General features: G+C 45.9%; 1 long non-coding RNA gene across 1 annotated transcript; it reads right to left on the reverse strand.

Moving 5' to 3' along the window:
- Nucleotides 1-2,703: 2,703 nt before the first annotated feature.
- Nucleotides 2,704-19,465, reverse strand: LOC138450979 (uncharacterized). Its single transcript, XR_011260189.1, has 4 exons — nt 19,228-19,465; nt 3,252-3,415; nt 2,978-3,141; nt 2,704-2,867 (listed from the first exon to the last, which is right to left on the reverse strand). It is a non-coding gene; the product is annotated as an uncharacterized lncRNA (long non-coding RNA).
- Nucleotides 19,466-23,573: the final 4,108 nt, after the last annotated feature.

Here is a 23,573-nt window from a genome sequence, read left to right on the forward strand (position 1 = left end):
CAGCAGACCATTACTTTACTGGATACGGCTCTTGACATCCCTGTCACTACAGGCCTATAAATATGAGCTTATAGATATACTTGACAGCAGGAATATATGTACTTTTAGGGGTGCCAACCAAATAAAGTTAATGTTGAACAAGCTTGGACTCCAGGAGCTTTGGTCTAACCCAGAACAGGCTAGTCCGAGCACAAATGGCTGTTCATACTTTGCTATAAAATCCACATGACATTTTAAACTGTCATGCTCGCCTGGTCTCCACGGGGGCGTAGCTCGTGGCCGAAGGATGATGTCTGCACTGGCGTTGCGCTGCTTAAATGATGGTGCTAGCCCGCATCTTCCCTTCATTCTCACCTCAGGAGGCATTTGCCTGCAATGTCGAAACAAGATATTAGCCAACTGAATGGAGCCGGATTGGCTTCACCACCTTCTGATTCCCTTCTCTTCCTCTGGCTCACCTTGGGTTTTTAAGAGGTGGGATCTCCGTCCTGCAAACTCTAGTAGGGGCGCGGTATGCACAGTCTTTGCCAAGATCAAGTTACTTCACTGATCCTATGGGGTTGCTGATTTTGGAAGAGCCGGAGTAAGCAGGTAAGTCTCTATACCAATGGCTGCTTGGAATAGATGCTTAAAGTCTTTGTCGCCCAAGTTTTAACTAGTGTTTGTCCTTTTCTTTCAGGCACGGTGTCGAGCAGTTTTCGGATGAAGGATTGAGTCTCTATACCAATGGCTGCTTGGAATAGATGCTTAAAGTCTTTGTTGCCCAAGTTTAACTACTGTTTGTTCTTTTCTTTCAGGAGCGGTGTCGAGCGGTTTTCGAATGAAGGATTGACTCTCCTTACGATGTTGAGCAGGTTTCTTGCAGGTGAGTATAGCGCTATGCGAGACGCGCTGAATATTTGAATAGCTTTCTTTTCTGTGCGCAACTAAACTGCTGTGTCTTTTCTATTCTGCAGGTGCGGCGTGATTCCAGGAAGATGATGGAAGAACCGCTCAATGAAGTTTCTGGAGGATGCTGACCCCCGGGTGAGTGTAAGATGCCTGTGCGGGTACCTTCGTCTCTGCTTCTTCTCTGCAGATGCGGCGGTCCGGGAATAAGCTGAAGGCGAGGCCGGAAAGTTAGACTGCAGGTAAGGCCTTTGTTGCTTTAATAACTCCCGTTCTTCTCTTTTCCTTTTACAGGTGCCGATGGATTGAAAACTCTGGATGGGCGTGGCTGAAGAACTTCAATTGCTGAGCAGACACAGTGAGCGTTACGCTGCAGGCGTGCAGAATAATGAGATGCGTGTTCTGTTTGCAGGGTGCGGTTTAAATAGCCTTTCAAGTAGTTCCAGGCAAGTAGTCCCTTAGCCGTACCCTGCCACTTCAGGTAAAGTAGTCCCACAGCCACACCCTGTACAGAAAGGCTCAGCCTCACTAAGCTGAGAATATAGTCCCATGAAGTTCAACACATACTATGAGCCTGGCGCCAACGGCGCCAGGACTGAGTCCGGGAGATTCTAGGGTACTCCTTTAGGGCTTGATGAGCCCTTAAGGGTGCCAATGTCTGGGATGGGCTCACCGTTTTCAGGGGTTTGGGAGCATGCACCATGACATAAACTTACTTAGATATTATCTACCCACCGGAGGGAAGATCAGTATATCTCACATTTAGTTTTAGGATACTGCCAGTAGGATCTCTGTCCGGGTGCTCTGGAGAATATTCAACCTTCAACTAACAGTGACATCCAGAAAAAGATCTTGAACCACAAACTTTTGACGGCAGGTATTACACATTTGTAAGTGGCAGAAAACCTCTGCAGATCATCGGACGATCTCGCTAGTACTACCAAGGTTGCTCAATTTGTTAGCCGAGCCTGGTCAGCAAGACTAGAAAAGCGTTGATGTAGTTTAAATAATTGATCGGGCAAGAGGAGACACACTTAAATAATGTCTGATATTTTTACTATAAAAACTGGCAAAAATTACTGCCAGCATAACCAAGATATAATTGATCTAATGGCGACTGAGGTAGGACCCGAATTATATCAGGAGTAAACGTGTCAATTATATCTAAAATAATATTTTATACAACGATCACAAGATTGATTACTCTTACTTTGACATATGCTGTTATGAAATTTGAAATAGAAGTGCATATTTGTAAGTGTGGTAGGACTTGAAGGTGGTTTAACAACATACCTAAATATGATACTTCAGATAGATAAGAGATAAGGAATGATGTGTCTGTCGTGTACGCCTACGGTAGGTGGGAAATATAATGATCTAGGGTTGAAGATAGCATCTTTAGTGGCTCTGACTGTGAATGGCGGATCCTTATAGCAAAGCAGACCACACGGCTCACAATAAACACAGCAGTTGGGCACACGACAACAGGCCGCACTCGTGGAAATAACAACAGAGATCTAAATTGAAATTAAATAAACAAACTCTCTCAACATCGATACCTAATACTCAAAGGACCTCGCACCCGCAACCCGCCAACAGCCAACAGCACTTTTGGTTGCACTTCCGGATGTGTGCACACTGATGCGCGTGGCAGGCTGTATTTCAATGCACTTCTGGGGTTGGGGTGGGGCAAGGGTGGATCTAAAAAAATAAATACTAAATTTGTATTTTTTAAGATGTTACGCTTTGACGCTTTGTTAAAGTATTATTACGCTATTTGGAGGCCATGTGGCAGCACATATACTATAAATCTACCTTTTGCAGTAGTCTCAAAATGCAGGATACAAAGTTCAATTTCAAATGAGCGCAGATCACAGTTGAAGTCTCCAGCCAACAGCAATTTCGGTTGCACTTCCCGATGCGCAAGCCAGGCTGTATTCGAATGCACTTCCGAGGTTGGGGGCGGGACCAGGGTGGATCTAAAAAAAAGAAATACTAAATTAGTATGTTTTAAGATGTTACGCTTTGTTAAAGTATTATTATTACGCTATTTGGAGGCCATGTGGCAGCACATATACTATAAATCCACCTTTTGCAGTAGTCTCAAAATGCAGGATACAAAGTTCAATTTCAAATGAGCGCAGATCACAGTTGAAGTCTCCAGCCAACAGCAATTTCGGTTGCACTTCCCGATGCGCAAGCCAGGCTGTATTCGAATGCACTTCCGAGGTTGGGGGCGGGACCAGGGTGGATCTAAAAAAAAGAAATACTAAATTAGTATGTTTTAAGATGTTACGCTTTGTTAAAGTATTATTATTACGCTATTTGGAGGCCATGTGGCAGCACATATACTATAAATCCACCTTTTGCAGTAGTCTCAAAATGCAGGATACAAAGTTCAATTTCAAATGAGCGCAGATCACAGTTGAAGTCTCCAGCCAACAGCAATTTCGGTTGCACTTCCCGATGCGCAAGCCAGGCTGTATTCGAATGCACTTCCGAGGTTGGGGGCGGGACCAGGGTGGATCTAAAAAAAAGAAATACTAAATTAGTATGTTTTAAGATGTTACGCTTTGTTAAAGTATTATTATTACGCTATTTGGAGGCCATGTGGCAGCACATATACTATAAATCCACCTTTTGCAGTAGTCTCAAAAGGCAGGATACAAAGTTCAATTTAAAACGAGTGCGGATCACAGTTGAAGTCACCAGCCAACAGCAATTTCGGTTGCACTTCCCGATGCGTGAGCCAGGCTGTATTTGAATGCACTTCTGGGGTTGGGGGCATGGCAAAGGTGGATCTAAAAATAAAATACTAAATCAGTATGTTTTAAGATGTTACGCTTCGTTAAAGTATTATTACCCTATTTGGAGGCCATGTGGCAGCACATATACTATAAGTCCACCTATTGCAGTAGGCGCAAAATGCAGGATTCAAAGTTCAATTTCAAACGAGCGTGGATCACAATCGAAGTCACCAGCCAACAGCACTTTTGGTTGCACTTCCGGATGCGCACGCGCCGATGCGTGCAGCAGGCTGTATTTGAATGCACTTCCGGGGTTGGGGGCGGGGCCAGGATGGATCTAAAAAAAAAATACTACATTTGTTTTAAGATGTTATGCTTTGAAAAAGGTATTATAACGCTATTTGGAGGCCATGTGGCAGCACATATACCTAAGTCCATCTTTTGCAGCAGTCTCAAAATGCAGGATACAAAGTTCAATTTCAAGTGAGCGTGGATGACAGTCGAAGTCATCAGCCAACAGCACTTTCAGTTGCACTTCCGGATGTGCGCCTATTCATTTGAGGCAGATGGGGGAAAGCTGTTTCCATCGAACCAAAGGTGGAACAATACAATTATTACGCAGGTTCAAAGCTGAATGTTCTGTCTCAGGGCCTAAGCGATCAAAGGAGGCAACTTGCTGGGAACACGCAGCACCTTCAAGATCGTTCCCACTACCTTGAGTACTCTTGCCTGGCCTGGTAGCTGTCCAAGGTTCCAAGGCTGAGAAGACCTCTTTTGCCCAATCCCTAGCTACCTTTCACATTAAGCACACTATATTGCACAAGCCAATTACTTTCAGGCTAACCAGCAACTTTGTATTTGTGACACTTAGAGGTGGTGCTAGGAGGAGCCACCAGATATGGCTATCCAATGATTATGCTAACCCCTATGGATTATATACAAAGTTTTCCTCTACTAACAAATTCCCATCCCTGTTAAGTTTTTGGGATGCAACTTGTTCTTGTGACGTCGCTAGAAGTTAAAACAGTATGACAGACGTTTGGAGGATGAGAGTGTTCTTGGAAACTCATGTTATTCGAGATGTGATCCCTGTCAATTTGATTGTTAACAAAGACAGTACATTTTGCCCTATGGCGTGTCTTCTGTTCTTGCGAAGGGGGATTTTGTTGGGGCCCACTTGCTGATAATCGGGATAGCTGCTCAGAGTGCCACTGCCATTTCTTAACAAGACCCATTTGGATTTCACAAAAACTCACCTTCGACCCCCTTCCTCCCCTTTTACAAAGGGAGCAATTACAAGTGGTTGATCAAAGTATTGGACAGCCTTCTCCCCCTACTGGGGCCAAATGACCTAAAGTGCTTAATCCGTGGGGGGCCTTTCCAGGGCTCAGCCACGGTTCTTATTATTTATATTATTTCAAGACACAATATGTTATGTCGATTGGTATCTGTAAATCACGCCATGCATTGATCATCCTCAATGAACTGGCGGTATTTTCAGCCTTAACACCAATTATGTTGGTAATGTATGGGGCAGGCATGGGTGGTGTCAGTGGGCTGGGAGCTGCCCACACCGATGTGTCAGTGACGTGCAAGAAAGTATTTGGGCCCTGGCACTTATTGTTTTACAAATTAAGCACTGCTAAGGTGGCAGGCGACCCTGTCGATAACAGCCCACTGCTTAAGTTAAGGGCCAGGCCAAAGGATGTGACGTCATCAACCTTGACAACGGACTTGGGAAACCTCGGTGCAGCACCTGGCCACACACTTTAAAAAATAATTACACACACTTAGCACCCACATAGGAAACTACACAGGTGCTAAGAAGTGAAGGGGGCGTGGAAGGGTTTGAGGAGCAAGCAAAGGAAGGGGACACAGTCTATCAGCACCCAGGGTGCTCGGAACACAGGCTTGTACCAGACAATAGAATCCACATTCCGAGCATCCGGATTGGCCAGCACACCCATCCAGGATGCTAATGAAGTAAAGACATAACAGTAAGCATCCCAGTGCTAAATGGTTCACACTGGGCCTCCAGGTGCAGGTAAAAATCAATAGTAAAAGTCAGTTGCACAGCCAAGAGGAAATTGAGATTCTTGACCAAAGTCCAAGTGACTTTCCTAGGCTATCTCAGATTCCACAGAGGAGAATTGCTAGATTCAATCCCTGCCCCCGAAATGAGATGTTCATGTCATTGGGCCTCATTCTGAGTTCGGAGGTAACCACGCCGCTGTTTGCGGCATGGCTGTCTCCGAACTCGTCCAAACTCGGGCCTGGTGAATGGAGTAATTACCGGTCCATTCCGAGGTCAGAGGGACCGGTAATTCCCCATTCACCAGGGCCATTCCCCATTCCCATTTGAGCCCCCATAGGGCTCAATGGGAAGGCGGCAATAACGGTACCGTAAATTACGGTACCGTTATTGACCCTGGAGTCCCTTTGCCGGTCCCGTCCTTAACGACTGCTAAAAGCAGGCGTTAAGGAAGGCCCCGCAAAGGGAACTCGTAGTAGGGCGGTAAGGGTTAAACGGCACCGGTCTCGTTACCGGTGACCGTTAACCCTCACCGCCCTACTCAGAATGAGGCCCATTGACAAGTCGTGCAACTCAAGAGCGCACCATTCTATTCTACCTTCCCAAACCCTCTCTGATGAACTGGCAGACAACTTGTCTTACAAAATTGACACCTGTCCTCCAGCAATGCACAGAACTCACAACTAAACTGACCTCCCAACAATGAATGCCCTCGCACCACTGTGCCGTCATAAATTCCAGTTAAAGACTCTCTCAAAAAAACTACAAGAAATGTTCAAAACCAGCAGGAAAGCATAACCTTCCAAAGACTACTGTTCACTGTGGTAGGTCAGAATGAGGATTTAGACAGGGAGGCATGATCTTCGACTACTTCCATTCTTTCTTTTATGTAAAGCGGCCTAACCTTTCCTTAAGCATCCGAGTCTAAGGCCTACACTAAAAAGAAACAAGGAAAAGTCCTTGCTCGAGCATCCTATTCTTACTAATTTCTCCCTCGAGCTCTAGAAAGGAAAATACAAATACAGCCAAAAGATACTTTGGGACATTGACCAATGAAAGGAATGGCTGATGGCTTCTGACTCCCCACCTCATTTGTCTCTTTACCATAGCCTCTGCCTATGTTCACAATTTCACTTTATATACAGTTTGTGTAATGATGGAGTGCCATCATGGGACTCCAAGTAGGTCTTTCTCAGCATCTCCTCCAAATTGCTAAGACTTACAGTCCTCCCATTTTGGGAAGACTATTTCTTGTGCATTTCTTTCTTTCTTGCTGGGATTCTCATAGTCTCTCCCACCCCACCCTGGGGCTCCACTTCGTCTTCATCCCACACTCTGAGGTTCAGTCCTCTTTTCCTCATTTTGACGCTCTGCTCTTTTCCATGCCCCACCCTGGGGCTGGTTTAATTCTTTCTACCCAATCTGGGTATCCATTGTTCCTTCCCTGCTCCATTCTTTGCCTCTTTCTTACTTCCGACTTGAGGGTTTTTCTGCTCTCACCCCAATCTGGGGCTTCCCTTTTCTCCCCCCTTTCCTGGTTTCCTCACTCTCTTGCTTCACCTGTGGGACTGTTCCATTCCATCTGCGCTCCAGAGTTCTTCACTCTGACTGTGGGGTTCCTTTCACTATTGCTCCCCATTCTGGAGCTTCTTTGTTCGTGCCCCGCTTGTAGCTCTTTTCCCCCACTCAAGCTTTTCTTCCTCTCTTGCTCCCCACTCTGGGGCTTCTCAGTTCTTTCCACACTCTGGTCTTTGCCTCTGTCTCTTTCTCTCTCTTGCCACCCTTCTCACATTCCTCTGAAGCCACTGTGTACCTGTTCCTGGGAGCCAGTACCTCTGGCTCTACTTTTGCCGCAGAGCCACTTACGCGACTTGTCAACTGGACTCTGTGTGTCCGCCGGTAAGGACTCATTGTTACCGCTTGCGTGACGTGGGGCTCTCTAAGTGGCCTTTCCTCCAGGCGTTGCTTCGGCCTTCTGTGATGCTCTGTTCTCGTAGCCACAATGGATGGTCCTTGTTACTTGTTTATGAGATCTGACTTCACTCGCATAGTGCACGCGCTAACTTGGACCCTGCATCTGGTGTTCTCTCCCTCCTTTCTACCACACCTCCTCTGTGTGCTGTGGCGCAATTGAACTCTGCAGGCTTTGTGGAATCTCCCTCCTGATTAGCTTCTTACATGACACTCCCCCTAGAAGCTGATCCCTTTGTCTCTCTGCTGTCTTCGGTGAGTACTGGCTAAGGTTTGAGTCAGAAGCCGAGTCAGCCATTGGAAAAGGGGTACATTGATTCTCATACACCTTAGTTACTAAATAGCCCTTACAGGTTTTTAATGTCTGAGGGGTTGAATTGTGACTCAAGTTCCTCTCTGGGGTTTTCCTTTCCCTTAAGGGGCAGTGAGCTCTGGAGGGATCCCAGCTACCTTGTCCTCTAGGGGGTGTTAAGCTTAATGGGCTCAACTTCCTTAGTCCCAAAGGGGGTGGTTCTTTCTTCAGGAGAAGTGGCGAACTCCTTGGATTCGTCACACTACCTACTACATTCAAACAAATGCTTTCATTGCTGCCCTCTTTGCCTTATTCCTACTTCTCTTGACTTCCTCCTTGGAATGAGGCGTGGTCCTGTCAGAATTCAAAATAGCATAGGCAAAACCGCTGCTCTTAAAGCTTTCTCTTAAAGAGAAATATACATGAAACTACATCCCTGTCTCCAATAAACCTTTCCCAACAAAGGTCCTAGAGCGCTTTGTGTACCAACAACACCTAAACTACCTTAAGACCCAATTATAGTTCGTAGTGGCACAGAGGCCTTCTTGATATTAATATAAGAAGACCTCAAAAAGAAAACATACAACAATGGCACTGAGATACTCATCTTCATTGACCTGCGTGCAGTTTGTTTTGCATGATCAACCACCAAACACTAATGAGCAGTCTACTGGAGCTGGACGTACACAAAAGATGGCACTGGCCTATGAGATGGAGTCACTTCTAGGGGATCTTGGAGCGGGTCTTGGCAAAACTGGGGCAAAGGAAACCACCAGCTCTGTGATGCTACTCATAGAGGTGGTATATGTGGGATCCCCCAGCCTTGCCTCTCCTTGTATCTCCAGAGCCCCACAGCCACTGTGTCTTGAAATCCCTCCCAGCTTAGACAGGAGATACATTTTATAGGAGGAAGAGAGACGTACCCACAGTGCAAACCCAAAAGTTGGGAAATGTCAAGGGTTTTGAACCCATGTCATCTGAGACTGGGAGTGTGTTTGTGGGGGACACCATGCAAGGTGAGACCCTGCCACTCTTCCCCAGGGGGACCAAGATTCTGCTTGTGTAATGGAGGATTCCTTCCACATGCATCCAGTAGTTAGGGAAATCCAAAGATGGAGTGTGAATAGAGGTTTAGTGTAAAACGGGGACGTGCGAACATAAGAGATCCAGTGGGACACCTGAGTGCAACACTCTGCAGGGTGAAGAAACAGTCGACACCGTCGGCTGCCATGTTGATAATGCCTGATCCGAAGATGGCTGCCAGTAATTTTGAGCTGTCGGCCTGCACATGCACCATCATTCAAAGAATTGAGATTCTAGTCAATAAGGAAATGCACAACACAAACACAGAAAGATGTAGTTGGGGGCCACAGAGGATTAGCCAATCAAGCACATAGGAAATGAAAAAAGATCGCAGCTAATCCAGACTATTATTGAGGGGTTTGAACCGAGTAAAATAGTGTAAAAGGAAGAAAAACCAAGCAGGCAATGAGGAAGTTAGGACTGTGTTCCAGAGAGATGATGTATTCAAACATTGAGTATCAGGAGGAGAGAAAAGCGGGTGGCTGAGCCAGCTAGTAAAGTTCCTGATGTATATTAAACATCAACGAGCTCATGATGCAAGACGTCTACTGGGGGCTGTAGTCCTGGCTCTGGCAAGATCCAGACGGTATTGAAAATGTGTCAGCCTTTCGAAGGGCACATTCTCAGGGGAGAACATTGAACCTGTGAAGGGGAAAGTGAGGGCCTATGAAAGGCTCACATCTATAGAGGAGAATCAGGAGCATATAGTAGCCTCCTGCACAGGAGGGAACCCCTTCACTGTGGTGTTAATATTTACTGCCACAGAGTGGCATATTTTGGTGCAGTCAGCCTAGCTATGACTGTCATAGAGTAGCATATTTTGGTGCAGCCAGCCTAGCTATGATTTCTAATTATAGCATGGCATTTGTATTGGGTATCAATGATAAAGCAAGCATTGGAAGTGTTATTATGTGCCTACAATGGCTTACATTGTTAAAGCCAATTTGGACTTTTTTTCTATTTTTTATTTTGGCATGGCCTTTTTAAAGGCAAGCCAACAGGAGTCTGTTCTTACAAGAGGATACTGGCACTATGCGCAAAGCAATACGGGAAATGCTCCCATGCACTGTTGGTGACTTACATCTGTGGATTTTTCCATGAGTTTCTCTACAAAACTGACTGCAAGCTATCTGGCTTTTTACTCAGTCTTTCACAAAGTGTGCTCTATAATGTTCGATTTTAGCACATTATTCAAAAAACTTTCTCGGGGGAGAACCCACCAGAGCTCTCCTTGGTTGAAAAGGGCTCCCTCGCTGTGCTTGGTCGGTCATGCAGATTTGTGGGAAATATTTACACCCCTCCAATCAGAAAATTCACAAGTCACCACTGCTATCTGGTGATTATTGAAATGGCTGTTGTATTGTTTCTTTTAATCACTTCACAGTTGAAAAATATGCACAGAAAGATGTAACATTTTGCTACTAATTATTAGAAACTAAGGGAGTCATTCAGAGTTGGGTGGATTTTTTTTTAATGAAATATCGCCTGAAAATGTTGCCCCCTCCGCCAATAGTTTTTATGAAAATCCATCCAATTCAGGTGTTTTTAAACGTTTTGCTTCATCCTTTCCACCTCCAACGTGAAGGTGGAAATGGATTATGTACAGTAATGCTTAATCACCAGAGTACATTTCTATGCACAATAACATAAAAACACAGAGACACACACTCCCCCTTCTTTGAAAACACAAGTACATGTGAAAGGGTTGCCCTTACTCCCTCTGCATCACCAGATCCCAGGTAGAACCCCCTTGCAGTTCCCTCTGCTTCCATGAAGTGAACTGTGCAGCTGATTTTCCAACAAGGTTAATCTTGGCAGCAAAATTAAAGCTATGTGCCCTCCTTGTCCTTTGCTTTGCATTGTCCAAGTGCAGACCCCAGAACCACAATTACACTTAAGACCCTGGCCACCGTTTCTTGTTGTGTCTGGGAGAGGCTCACTGTGAAATCAACATGGTGCACCATCTACATGTGAGCCAGGGCAATGGACGGGGGTGAGTGACAAGGAATTTGTGACTATGCAATGTGGGCTAGCAAAGGGGGTGTGGATGTATGGGAAGGGGACTATGTTAAGAGTTAAGAGATGGAATAAAAGGGGAATGGAGGTCTGAAAGTGAATTATAAGGAAGGGGTGATTTTGTAATTAACATAGAAGTTCATTTTTCAAGGGTTTGTATGGGGTATTGGGAAAAGACCTAAAATACCAAGGTATCTAATGATTCGAAGTGTTCATGATGGAGGGTTCGGTTATCCCATTCTTGATAATTACTGTAAATTGGTTGCTTATTTTTCTATGAATGAGTTGGAGATTCCTCTGTGGGCTTGGATAGAGGAATACATAATGAGACCTTTCCTCCTTAAAAGTCTGTATTCCTTCGGCAGGGTACCCAGGCAAGTTGCAAATTTGCACGGGTTGATAGCTACTAAAGATGCTGTCGCTTCATTGATATGAAGTGGTGGACAGGGATTATTTATGTACAGGGAGGCCTCTATCTGGCACAATTCAGGGTTACAAATTGATAATGAGACGTTGTGTTGGAGGAGTCGGATAAACATAGGGATATTATTGGTAGAAGATGTCTGGTGTGATGGTGAAGGGGAAATGCACACATTTGAATTCTTACAAAGGAAGTTTGGCTTACAGAAACGGGAACAAAGGAGGTATAATTTTTTTTAAACATTGTTAGTTGAAAGACGAGCTATTATGACCGCTCCTCTGATTCAGAGACCTGAGAGGTGTGATTTTATTGTGGCTGCTCCTCATAAGGTGTCCAATTTTTTGAAACTCTTCCCGGCTGAGAATCATTCCGTTGATTCTTGGGATAACTTGAGACTTGCATGGTCTAATGAGTTAGGGGTGGATTTATCCTTGAAAGAATGGGAAAACATATGGAGAGTTCCGATTAAAACAAAAGTGGACCTAAATTTACCCTACATATTGCAGAGGATTTTAGGGCATCTTTTTTTGGACTCCAGATAGAATTAATGGATTTGGACTAAGTGATAATGATAAGTGTTGGGGTTGTTTGAAGGAAAAGGGTACTATGTTACACATGCTGTGGAATTGTTCAAAGGTGAAAGGTTTTTGGAACTATGTCCTAGATAGGGTCGACATGGTGTGGAATATTACTTTTCCAAGAACTCCTGTGGCTGTACTTTTGAAATCCCCAAGTTGCGTTCGGCATCTGGATTATGTGATGTTGTGTTGGGTCACTAAAGTTCTTCTGGTGGCCACTAGACAAAGCTTGCGAGTCTGGAAAACAAGGAAAAAACCATGCGTTCAAGAGTGGCTAGTACATGTGCAGCTCCTTTCCCATTTTGAGAAGATCAAATTTGGTAAATTGCATATGGGATGAGGCTTATAATAAGCAAAGGAGTGTTTTTAATGAATTTTATGCTTAATATTTGACCAGAGTTAGATTTGCTTATATTTAATATTTTTAAGAGGGGGTGGGTTTGGGGGTGGAGGAGTTAGTGTTTTGTTGTGTCGTATGTTGATTTATGTATTATTGGTATGATTGACAATATTTTATCAAACTTTCGTTAGACATTCTAAAATCTTGCAGATATTATTCTTAATGTTCTTGCAATTTTGTATTTGTTTTAGTTCCACAATGATTACTACTTCATTGTTTTGATTACATTGTACTGATTTACTATTCTAATGTATATGTTTGTTACTATATTGACGTTGTCTTTTAAAAAATTAAAATAAAGAGGTAAAAAAAAGAATAGAAGATAATAAAACGCAAATAAACTGTGTGAAGTTTGAAGACCGGTGGGACTGATTTCTAGTCTCCCCCTCACTGGTACCATTATGCCCCTGTCTGGTTTCAGTCCTTCCCAATTGCTCACACCCTTAGGACTTGTGCAATACACTACTCCCTACATGATACTGTAGGTTTCACTGAATCCAATTTCATCTACTCAGAAATCTTTGAATTCTTTTTTTCTTCAAATTGGTTACTAAGCAGGTACATTTTAAAACATAGATGGGGTGGGCTAAGGGGATAGGATAAAGTAGGAGGAAGTGGGGAGAGGGTTGGGGGTCTCCCCTGCATAATAAAAAAAGTCAAAGAAAAAGAAATTGGAGGATTTCTCCTTTAGGTGAGGTGGATTCTATCCATTTGCCCTCCAGTTTCGCTCAGCTCGCTATTAATTCTAGTCAATGGGCCTCATTACGAGTTTGGAGGTAGCCATGCCGTCATTACTGGCATGTCTACCTCCAAACTCGTGTCTGGGTCCGGGTCCCAAAAAAGGGAATTACCAGGCCATTCCGAATGGTAATTCCTATTTTCGGGACCCAGTACGTGCCCATTCCCATTGAGCCCCCAGATTGAGATTCTGAATCTCCTACCTTAGATGGAAGGGCAGGCTTGTCTCCGAAAGGTTGTGGTTGGTTAGTTGCAACACAACGAAAATACTATCATTACCAATGATAAAAGGAGTGTCCAGTCAAGGTTGTATTTAAAATATCTACTTTATTACACCAGTCTAACAACACTATGAAATACAACCCAACTTGTAAAGGAATGCAGAGGACAGACACTTTTAAAGAAGGAAAAGGGCTGCACTATGGATATTGACACGAGGGGAGTTGGTATGGTTAATAACCACAACAGTTTGTTTCTTGGCTTTAGCACAAAGGCAGTAATGGGGCTTTATATGCCTGTAGGGGCCCTTCTGAGGAGGACAGGGGCATAGAACCACAATGTACCTTGTGCTGTAGGTATTCTTGGTGCACGACAGGGTTGAGTCACCGTTAGGGTGCTTTGCAGGCTTTTGTGGCAGAGTTGGAGACAGGGGCCGCTGCGGGTATCAGGCGGCACAACGGTTCTGCGAACAAAGCTGGACGAACGGCTGCAGGCTGGCCTACACAGCAACTCAGGAATTGTTTTCTCAGTGCTGATCAGTGGTTATGAAGCACTGGTCAAGACGTCTTGGATGTCTATAAGTGATGGTGGCTTGATAACAGTCAGCGTTGTCGTCGGTTGCAGATCAAGGCACTCGACTAGCTTGCAAATGGCAGATGTCGGAAGATGCTTGTTGTGGCACTGCTGCAAACTTTTCAATGGGCTTGTGTCAGCCTTTAAGGTGCTGAGGAGTGTGTTGCAGGCACCTGCCCTGTCCTTGTTTGTAGGTTCGAAGACCTACTGTCCCTCTCTATCCAGGAAGCTTGCTGCAGAGCCTAGCAGGGCATGCTCTCTGCTGGCTGGGCACCAGTTCTGGAGCAGCTGGAGGGTCCTTTTGAGTTCTGTATCTTCCTCTGTTCGATGGGAGATGTTTAGGGGAGGGGTCTTGCTTCCACCTATGGATATTATGGCTTTCGTTCACTGGAAGAAGATGTAAGGCAGACTGTACCTTCAGCCAGGGTCCAAGGATGAGTTCTCCTTTCTGACTTCTTGTGAAGTTTTCAGATGATCTGCTTAAAGAGGGAATTACCCTTCTTTTAAAGCCAAGTGGGCCACAGTGATGGGTGTAGGCTAAGCCTACCTTAATGAACGAATCCTAGGGTGCCTACTAATAATTTTCTATATGCGTGAGATCGTAACGAGAGTGCTTTGCAAGAGGAAAGGATAAATTTGTGAAAACTGCAATTAGGGATGCCCCAGAACTAAAATGGCAGAATTCTTCTTTCTACAGAAAGAGCTCTGGGCTTACTGCCTTGTGACACTAAGTCCCACCCATCTTCCTGTCTATTGTTTACAAAGAGTCTCTCTGATTAATGCTTATCACTGTGTGGTCCCTGTTAAAGTGACAGGTCTCCCTTGAAGCTGCAGTGAGACTGGACTCTCTGGCTCCTGCAGATCACAATCTCATACCTTATGCATTGTGTCGCCCTAGTGGGATGGACTACTGTAAACAATAGACCCAGACATGACAGTTCGACATGACAGTTCACTTGTCATTGTTACTGAGGGTGGGAGCTGGCCTCAGGTTGACACAGTTACATATGAAAGGTTGTTGGGTTTCTTGTCTCCTTTTTAAACCTCTGCAGCCAGGCCACATGTGGGCCTGTTTGAAGTACCCTCGATTGGTATGTCAATCGCTGCCACCAGCTACATGGCCTACCAAAAGAGCAGGGTGGATCCATGCAGCCTTTGTTAGTTAATCAGGCTGGCCATGGCAGGGGGAAGGTTGGCCCTCCCCCTTCTTGGAGAGGACATTGTGCACTCCAGGCTGTCATATTTAAACTAAATACGACTGGGCGGACTGTGCCTGTAGGCTTTGTCCACCCACAGTACAAGGGTTTACGCGTTTCCTGTGGTGTGAGCATAGGAAAATGTGTGTGGATTAGCCCCACACATTTTCCTGAGGTTGGTCTACCATCATTCCATTTAATGAAAAATGACAAGCGCATTCCCACCAGGCAGATGGTTGAATTCCTCACATCCCTATAGCCGCAATCTTCGGTGCAGTCGCCAGAACTCTGGACACATAAGGAGTCTCTGGCATGGAATGAAGGTAAACTTGTTCCTAACAATCGGGCATATTTGTCCAGGGTGCGCGACACACTCTAAATGAAGGTGAATTGAGAGGTTTGAACTGAGCAAGGAAGAACCTGAAGACCTTCCCCTTCCAATCGCATCTCGCCAATTGCTGATCACTCACTGAAACCAAATTCTCCTCCTCTGAAGCACTCCTACTTCCCCTATAAATCCCAGCCATTCTGATATCCATCCATTGTTAATTTTAATCCCCTCGGTGTGTCCCCAAGTACAGCACTGCTCCCATTATAATGACAGAAACAATTGCTCGACTCTGGGGAGGGCAACATGAAGTAGGTGCAGGACAGAAGTGGGGATGGAACGGGGCGGTCAGAAGGTATGTCGGGCAAGCAGGGAGGGAAAAACACTTCAGTTTCCACACATTGAATAAGCCAAGAAAACATATGTTCAAACTTATTTTTTTTCTGACTAAACAGAATAGCAATAAAAAGAACGCAACCTGCATATGTTCCCACTTTAATCTTCAAACTTCATTTTTAAGTGGTGACTTTGTACCTTTTCAACTAAAGGCATATTCCGATGGTTAGTGGGGAAGATAAGTCTCGAGTCCTAAATAATAGTGAACTGGAACTCTGATTCACCCACTGGGAAGTGACGTCAAAGAAAGTGAACATTTTCTTAAGTCAAATGTGCACATTTCATTGAACGTATCTTTCACAGTGGAGCAAAGTGCACAGGACGAATAACCTTGGTATTTGTCCATTACTATGCCAACATACTTCCCCCTTGCTCATTCCTCTTGGCCCCTTTCTTTTCCCAACCAGTAAGGTGCAGAATGAGACATGTCTTCTTTTTGGCATAAAAATGCCGCAGATTTACTTTCAAACATAATTAAAAACACTGCTAACAATTGTGAAAATAGTTCCGAAGGTGCAGTGACTGCTCTGTGTCCAAAACCTGCTTCCCCCTTTTCCCAACAAAGTACACAGTAGGCACAACTCCCCCAACCCTTAGTGTCTGAGACCCGCCTGCCCCTGCAGGTGTTCCTGGGTTGAGAGAGCACCATTTATTCAGGGCAAGCTGAGCCCTCATTGCTACCACCAGACGCCCCCGCCGCTTAGGTTCCCAAGAGACGCTGGTCCGAGAAGAGCGAAGACCATTCTGGCTTTCTCATGGCTTATTCGGAGTCTGTCTCTTTTCACTGGTTGCCAAAACAAAAGATGCCAAGCCTAAGGCCGGTTAGCTTCAAAACCCTCGAGTTGCTAGATGTCCCCCGATTGATGATCTGGACCACTGCCAAGTTGTCTGACCAGAGCAACACCTTTTTGATCTTAGATTGCTTTCCCCACAATTTAAAAGCCACCACGATGGGGAATAGCTCTAGCAGAGTGATGTCCCTAGTAATCCCCTCACGATGCCATGTTGCTGTCCAAGCCTGACCACACCAATTGCTCCCCAAGATGGCCTCGAAACCGTGGGAACCTGAGGAGTCAGTGAATAGCTTGAGCCTATTTGCTGCTGGCCCACTCCTGCCTCCATAGCAATACACCATTAAAGTCATCCAAAAATCCTTCCCACATCCTGAGGTCATCCTTTACTTCAGACCCTAGTCTGATATGTTGTGAGGCATGCTGCAAACCCACAGTTTTCAGCTCAATACTCGTAGCGAACACCTTACGAGCAAAGTTGAGGTTACACGCCAATGAGTGGAGCTCCCTCAGGGTAGCCTTGCTCTTGCCCCTCAAAACCTTGATTGTTTCCTTCAATTTCAGCACTTTATCACTGGGCAGCCTGCACTCCCCTGTGACTGAATCAATGTTGATCCCTATGAATGTCAGTGTCGTGACCGGGCCCACTGTTTTACCCCTGGCTAGCGGGACCCCATTTCCTCCATCAATCCCTGAAATTAGCTCATGAGCGACCGGCACCCCCGTTCCCTCTTTCCTAATAAACAAGAAATCATTGAGGTAGTGCAGGACCCCACCCCCCTGAACCCTCAGTTTCAATGCAAACTCAAAAAATGTGCTGAATTTTTCAAAATATGCACAAGAAATAGCACAACCCATTGTCAAACATTTGTCATAAAAGTACTCCTCTTGCACCTTGAAGCCCAGCACATGGTAACTCTCCTTGTGGATTGGTAATAACCTGAAGGCGGACTCTATGTCAGCCTATCCCATAAGAGCCCCTCTTCCCGCAGACCTCACCATCTCTACTGCATCATCAAATGATGAATAGTGCACCCTGCATAGCTCTTCGGTATGCCATTGTTTACAGATTCCCCCTCGGGGAAGGAAAGGTGCTGGATTAACCGGTAATACCCCTCCTCCTTCTTTGGGATGAGCCCCAATGGTGATACTACAAAATTCTCCAGTGGTGGAGAGGTGAAGGGGCCAGCAACCCTCCTGAGTTTGATTTCCTTTTCCACTTTCTGTGACACAACTTCCGGCATCCCCAATGCTGACTTCAAATTGTTGGCTTCCCTGCCAATTTTGATCCCTGTGCAAGGAATCCTGAACCCCCACCTGAAATCTTCCCAAAGAATTTTTGCATCCAAACTGTTGTGGTACACATTTAAAAAAGGAAGTAATGCATGCAGTTGAACTGGTGTGGGTAAATGGGTTTAAATCGTGCTACCTTTAATCACGCTTTGCTTTATCCTTGGGTTGGCACCGTTTCTCTGCTTCCCTTCCCCTGACGAGGAGCTGCGATCCCCTGAGCTTTTGCCCTTTGAGTGCTTGAATCTACAAGCCTTGCCGAAGGGACAGTGCCCATCTGCAAATTTCCAGCAATCCACCTGCTCCCCCTGGTAGCTGGAACGACTATTCCAGGACGAGGGCCCGCCAAAGGACCCCCACCTTGTTGTGAGTAAGACTCTCTGCTTTTCCAGTATTGAGGCTTCTCCCCTTGGGCCTTGTCCTCCGATTCCCTGGCAGGTACCATCTTGTCTATGTACCCCCCCGACATCCACCTCATCCCAGGACATTGCAGGCCAGACCGGCATCTTAAGCCTAAAGCCCCTGTCGCAATTTAGCCAGGCGTGTCCGCCATATTTTAGATACAGATTGTGAATGTACTGCTCATATGCAATCATCGCCGATGCATCCTGCGGGAATCTCTAAATCATGATGGACGTATACATCCTAAAGGCCGTCAGCCAATTGTGGATAGTAGCCTCCACCTTTGATCTCTCCCTGTCCTTCTTTTCCCTCTCCTTCTCAGATAACTCCCTTAACCCTTCACTCTCAGGTTCCATTCCCACCAGATCCAGGATCTCCAGAAATTCTTTCTGCCAAACCCTCTCCTTATAGGCCCATGGTATGTGCCAAACCAAGGAGTTCCCTGCCACCCTTGCGGGGGCAAAGCCTGGCATTGGCCTCCCATACTGTGTGTCATTGCCCACTACTCCGCCCTGCACCTGGTTGACTGTTGGAGCCGGCAACGGCTGAGCCCCCTGGCTGTCCCCACCAAAAGAGGTGACCCCGGGAACTGCCGCCCCTTGTCCCCCATGCTGGCCCTAGCCCCTGCGGGCATGCTGGTGATGAACCGACCTGTGGCAAATGCCCAACCCCTACTACTGGGCCTGCGCTGGGCAAGGCAAAGGCTTGATCTACCCCCGAACCCAAGCCCCTTAACCCCAGGTTCTCCCCTTGATGGTGAACAGCCTCAGCATTTCTTCCCAAATGATTAAATGCATTTACATTACCACATAACATTTGCCCATTTCCCCCATTCGCCCATGCTCGCATACACTGCATGAACATACCTTTACCATCTCCAAGGATGTGGGTCCCTCTGCTGCTACCGCTGAGTTGCCTACAGGAGCGCTGGGGGTACTACCACGGTTCCTTGGAGCCTCAGCAGGTACGAGCGCCGCCAAGGCTAAAGGCTCCTCTGCCTTCCCCCTTCCTTTTGCACCAGCCGATCTGTGCTTCTTGGCAGCTTCCGCTTGCTGTTTGCTGGCCTTGGCCTTTTCTTCTGTCAAATACATTGCGCTTAGCACCTGACGGACTTGCCTGGGGGAGGGGGAGCTAATAGCAAGAGCGACCTGTTTCGCTGCCTTGACTAGCTACAGTGCCAGAGCCCTGCGTTAAGGCCCTCACTTGGTTCATGCGACTTGGGCCCGGGGTGGTGACGGGCCAGTGAAGCCGGTGCAACAGGTCCTTATTGCCATAGTGTGCTGCTGGACTCTGATCCTTCTGCCTGGTTGTTACTGACAACTGAAGTCTGATCTGATCAAAGAATCGTGCAGTGTGTATTGGCTTCATTGCAATACACACGGTTTTTGCGTTTCACTGCAACCCGACCTGTGTACCGTGTTCAGCTTTCTTTGGGTGATATATGGAGTACGTGAAATAACCCAAGTTGAAATGCAGTGCCAAAGCGTTTCAGTTGATAGCTCAGTGTTCCGAACACTTGTTTCAGAGGGCCGTGTTCAAGTGCCAGACCAAGGTTCCAGATCCTGAGTCTGCCCCTGCCAGTGATAGCAGTGGCAGACTACTCTCTCTCGGGTGGGTACACGTGTGCACATGCAGGGTAGTGATAGCAGCACTGTGCTACAAAACAACGCCCCTGCACCAGAAACATAATCCAATATAGCCAGAATATGCCATAGTTCTACTGCTTGGTCTCTCCAAACGAATCAGGAGAGGTGATTTGGTGTGCAGGTTTCAGTTGGTAGTACTAAAAAGTTGAGGATCATATTCTGGCATTGCCACCCGATGATTCCCTGATCCTGGGCACATCTTCTTGTTTCTCTGTACAGTCCTGTTCTGTCTTCGCGGAAAAGTTTTGCCTTCTCACATTCTGGTGGCCTTGTTTAACATATCGCCAGCTTTTTAAAAACACCAGTCATTTAGTGCAACGGGTGCTGCACGGGGGAAAGCCAAACAAATGACAAATACCTCTGGTGAGCTTATTGTCAGGTCAGCTTTTTGGACAGAATATTGTTTTCCTTTTTTATACAATCACGTGTAGACTTCCATTAACAATGGAGAAATAGAACTACATCCATTCTCCTTTAAGGAAATGTTTCCTTTAAGTATTGTTATGTTCGTTTATCATCTGATTGCTGTACTTTCAAAGTCATGTCTAGGGGGCAATGTCAAACATTCATAAATAACTGCACCTTGCTATACGGACAAGACTGAAGAGGGAAACAAGGTGGTCAAATGCTGATATTGCAGACTGGTCTCCATTCCCAGCTACACCACATAATCCTGAGCAAATCATTTAATCTCAAAATGAGTAATCGTCCGAAATGGCCAATCTCTAAATATTAAAAAATTGCTAGGTCCTAAAAATACTTCAGGGACTGCTCTTTAGATAAGCCTCATGCATGATTTAATTGGCGATGGTGTGGGTTTATATTTAAAAATAGTGACCATTGATATATAGAATATACGCATCTGCAATGCTAGCTCTAACACCATCGAGCTCTTTTCTGTACTCAGAGAACTGGAATTGCCCCCCTCGAACGCCCCAACTACCCAAGCTGCCAAAACATGGTGCACAGTCATTCAACATTCACTAGCTAACAAAATGGACTCCCTCCTGACCAAAATCAATGCCAAAAGAGGCTCCCTCGCAACCAAACTGCCCCCAGCCAGCAAAATCGACCACAGCAAACCTGTCCTCTCTCCTAACACTCCACCAAAGTATCGCAAGAGCGGGTGCTGTCCACCATCCTCGCCCTAAAACACACTAATTGTAAAGGCGACACCTGTCCCGCGCACTTAGTTAAACTATGTGCCCCAGCTCTCACCCCCATTATCACAGACTGCATTAACTCATCCTTCGCCACCAAGCTTCTTCCGGCAAACATCAAAGCAGTGTGGATCACTCCCCTCCTCAAGAAACCCACACTTGACCCACTCATTCCTACCAACTATCGACCTATTACCACAGTCCCTTTCCTTTGGAAGATAATAGATTGTGCATCATACTCACAAATCCAATCGTTCCTTGAGCTCAACCACCTCCTTGGCTTCAGACAATCAGGTTTCCACCCCAAGCACAGCACAGAAACCTCCCTTCTGGACCTAAAAATCCAGATCGACAGCATAGGTTACTCTGGAAATTTAAGCATTCTCCTGCTTCTAGATTTGTCTGTTGCATTCGACCTAGTTGTCCGCGGAAAACTGTGCAAAACCTCTGCCACAATTTTCCGTTCTCACCTGAAGCCACCTCCTGGATCCAGTCCTTCCTATACGATCATACCACCAGAGTCTTCATTGACAAAGAGGCAGCCCACCCCATCCCTGTACCACTTGGATTCCCCTAAGGCTCCAGCCTCTCACCCATACTATACAATACTTATAATAAACCCCCCTTTGACCTCTTGGACTCAATGGGTATCACGTACACAAACTTTGCTGATGACACCCACGTCCTCATCCCCATCACTGGCCATTACACTCAGGACACCACCACAATAAACAAAGTCTTCTGCACCATTCAAAACTGCATAGCTATACACAGCCTCTGTCTAAATGACGATAAAACAGAGGTCCTCATTGTGGGCTCCCCTCTCGACTAAAAGCACTTGACAGCAGCTACTCTTGCACCTGCATTGCTGGCATAGCAATCCCAGTCCTCAAACAGGTGAAAACACTGGGAGTTTACCTGGTTGCCGTGCTGTCCATGTCCAAACAGATTAACACACTATCTTCCTCCACGGCATACACCTCCAAACTCATATCTTTGAGTCGAAAATTCCTATCACCTGATAACTGCCCGACACTTGCACATGCTCTAATCCTTTCCAAACTGGACTATTGCAAGGTGCTCCTTCTGGGCACATCAGCCTCTAACCTATCCAAACTACAGCTTCTATAAAACAGAGCAGTACGAGCCGCCCTTAGACTAAAACGCAATGGCCACTGGTTGCCTATCAAAGCTTGGATTGTCTTTAAAACACTTACCCTGGTCCACAAATGTATCTACCAAGAAGCTCCGCCCTACCCCAAAGACTGTATCACCCGGAAAATACCTAGTTGCACCCTAAGATCCATCACCAGCCTCTCTCTTGTCACTCCCCGTTAGAAAAGTAAAAGCGGAGGAGGCTCCAGCTTTGCGGTTTCTGCTCGCACCCTCTGGAACTCTCTACGCTCTTCCATGAGAAATGAACAATCGTACAACAAATGTAAAAAATTAGACAAAACCTGGCTTTTTGATAAATAGAACTAACCTCGGTTTTTGCTATTAGTGTATGACTACTCACTGATTCACTTACTGACTGTAGCAAACGCTGTGATACCCTTGGGTTTGGACGTTACACAAATGCCATAAATAAATAAATAAATCACACACTACAAAGCCAATCGTTTCTTGGTTCACTCAGGACAACTCTGATTGAAAACCATGGTCTCCTTCTAATCTCATTCTGTGTTCAGAAACGTGAATCTTTCTGCAATCACCTAAACGGGGGTGTTTGTAACTTTTTCAAGGGTTTCTGATTTTCTGTGCCCTACATCTATGCTACAAACTGTGTACCTTCCTCGTGACTACTGTTGTTAAAATGTGTCCTGTACCTATGCTAGAAGGCGGGTACCAAGAGCTGCCTAACCACCGGGATTGGCCAGTAGGCTCTGGGTTTTCAAGCCTTTCTGCACATAGCGAGAGTATTCTGTGCGAGTCTGTAAATCTCCTGGCTTCTTTGCCCATCGCTGAAGCACAACAAAACTTCATTTCGGCCCCTCCCGCTTTGTTGTGTGTTAAAATAAAAAAAATATGATCTAGCCCCCCTGACGGGAATCGAACCTGTGCCGATTTACATTGTGTTGAAAAGAACATTAAAGTCACGAGCTGTTTGTGAACCTTGACCAGGCCGTCAAGGCCAGACCCCTTTGAAGAGAGGCGGAAACGCTTGTTTTTCTTTAAAATGGTGCAGTTTGTCTTGGTTATCCTAGGGCTCTGGACCCTTGGACATGGGTCATTTGGAATGTCCAGCCTGCTGGGCAATTGGTTGCTTCCGCCTGGGAAGCAGTGCAAGATGACATGATCCGGCAACCACTGGGCAGTTGGAGAAAAGACTAAGGAAAAAGGCAGCACAGAGTTTGTCCTCTGGGGGGGGGGGGCCTGATGCCTGCGGTGGCTCCACAGGAACTGCTG

Source organism: Ambystoma mexicanum, chromosome 1p (assembly GCF_040938575.1).
Source record: "Ambystoma mexicanum isolate Mex_15411 chromosome 1p, UKY_AmexF1_1, whole genome shotgun sequence".
NCBI lineage: Eukaryota > Metazoa > Chordata > Amphibia > Caudata > Ambystomatidae > Ambystoma > Ambystoma mexicanum.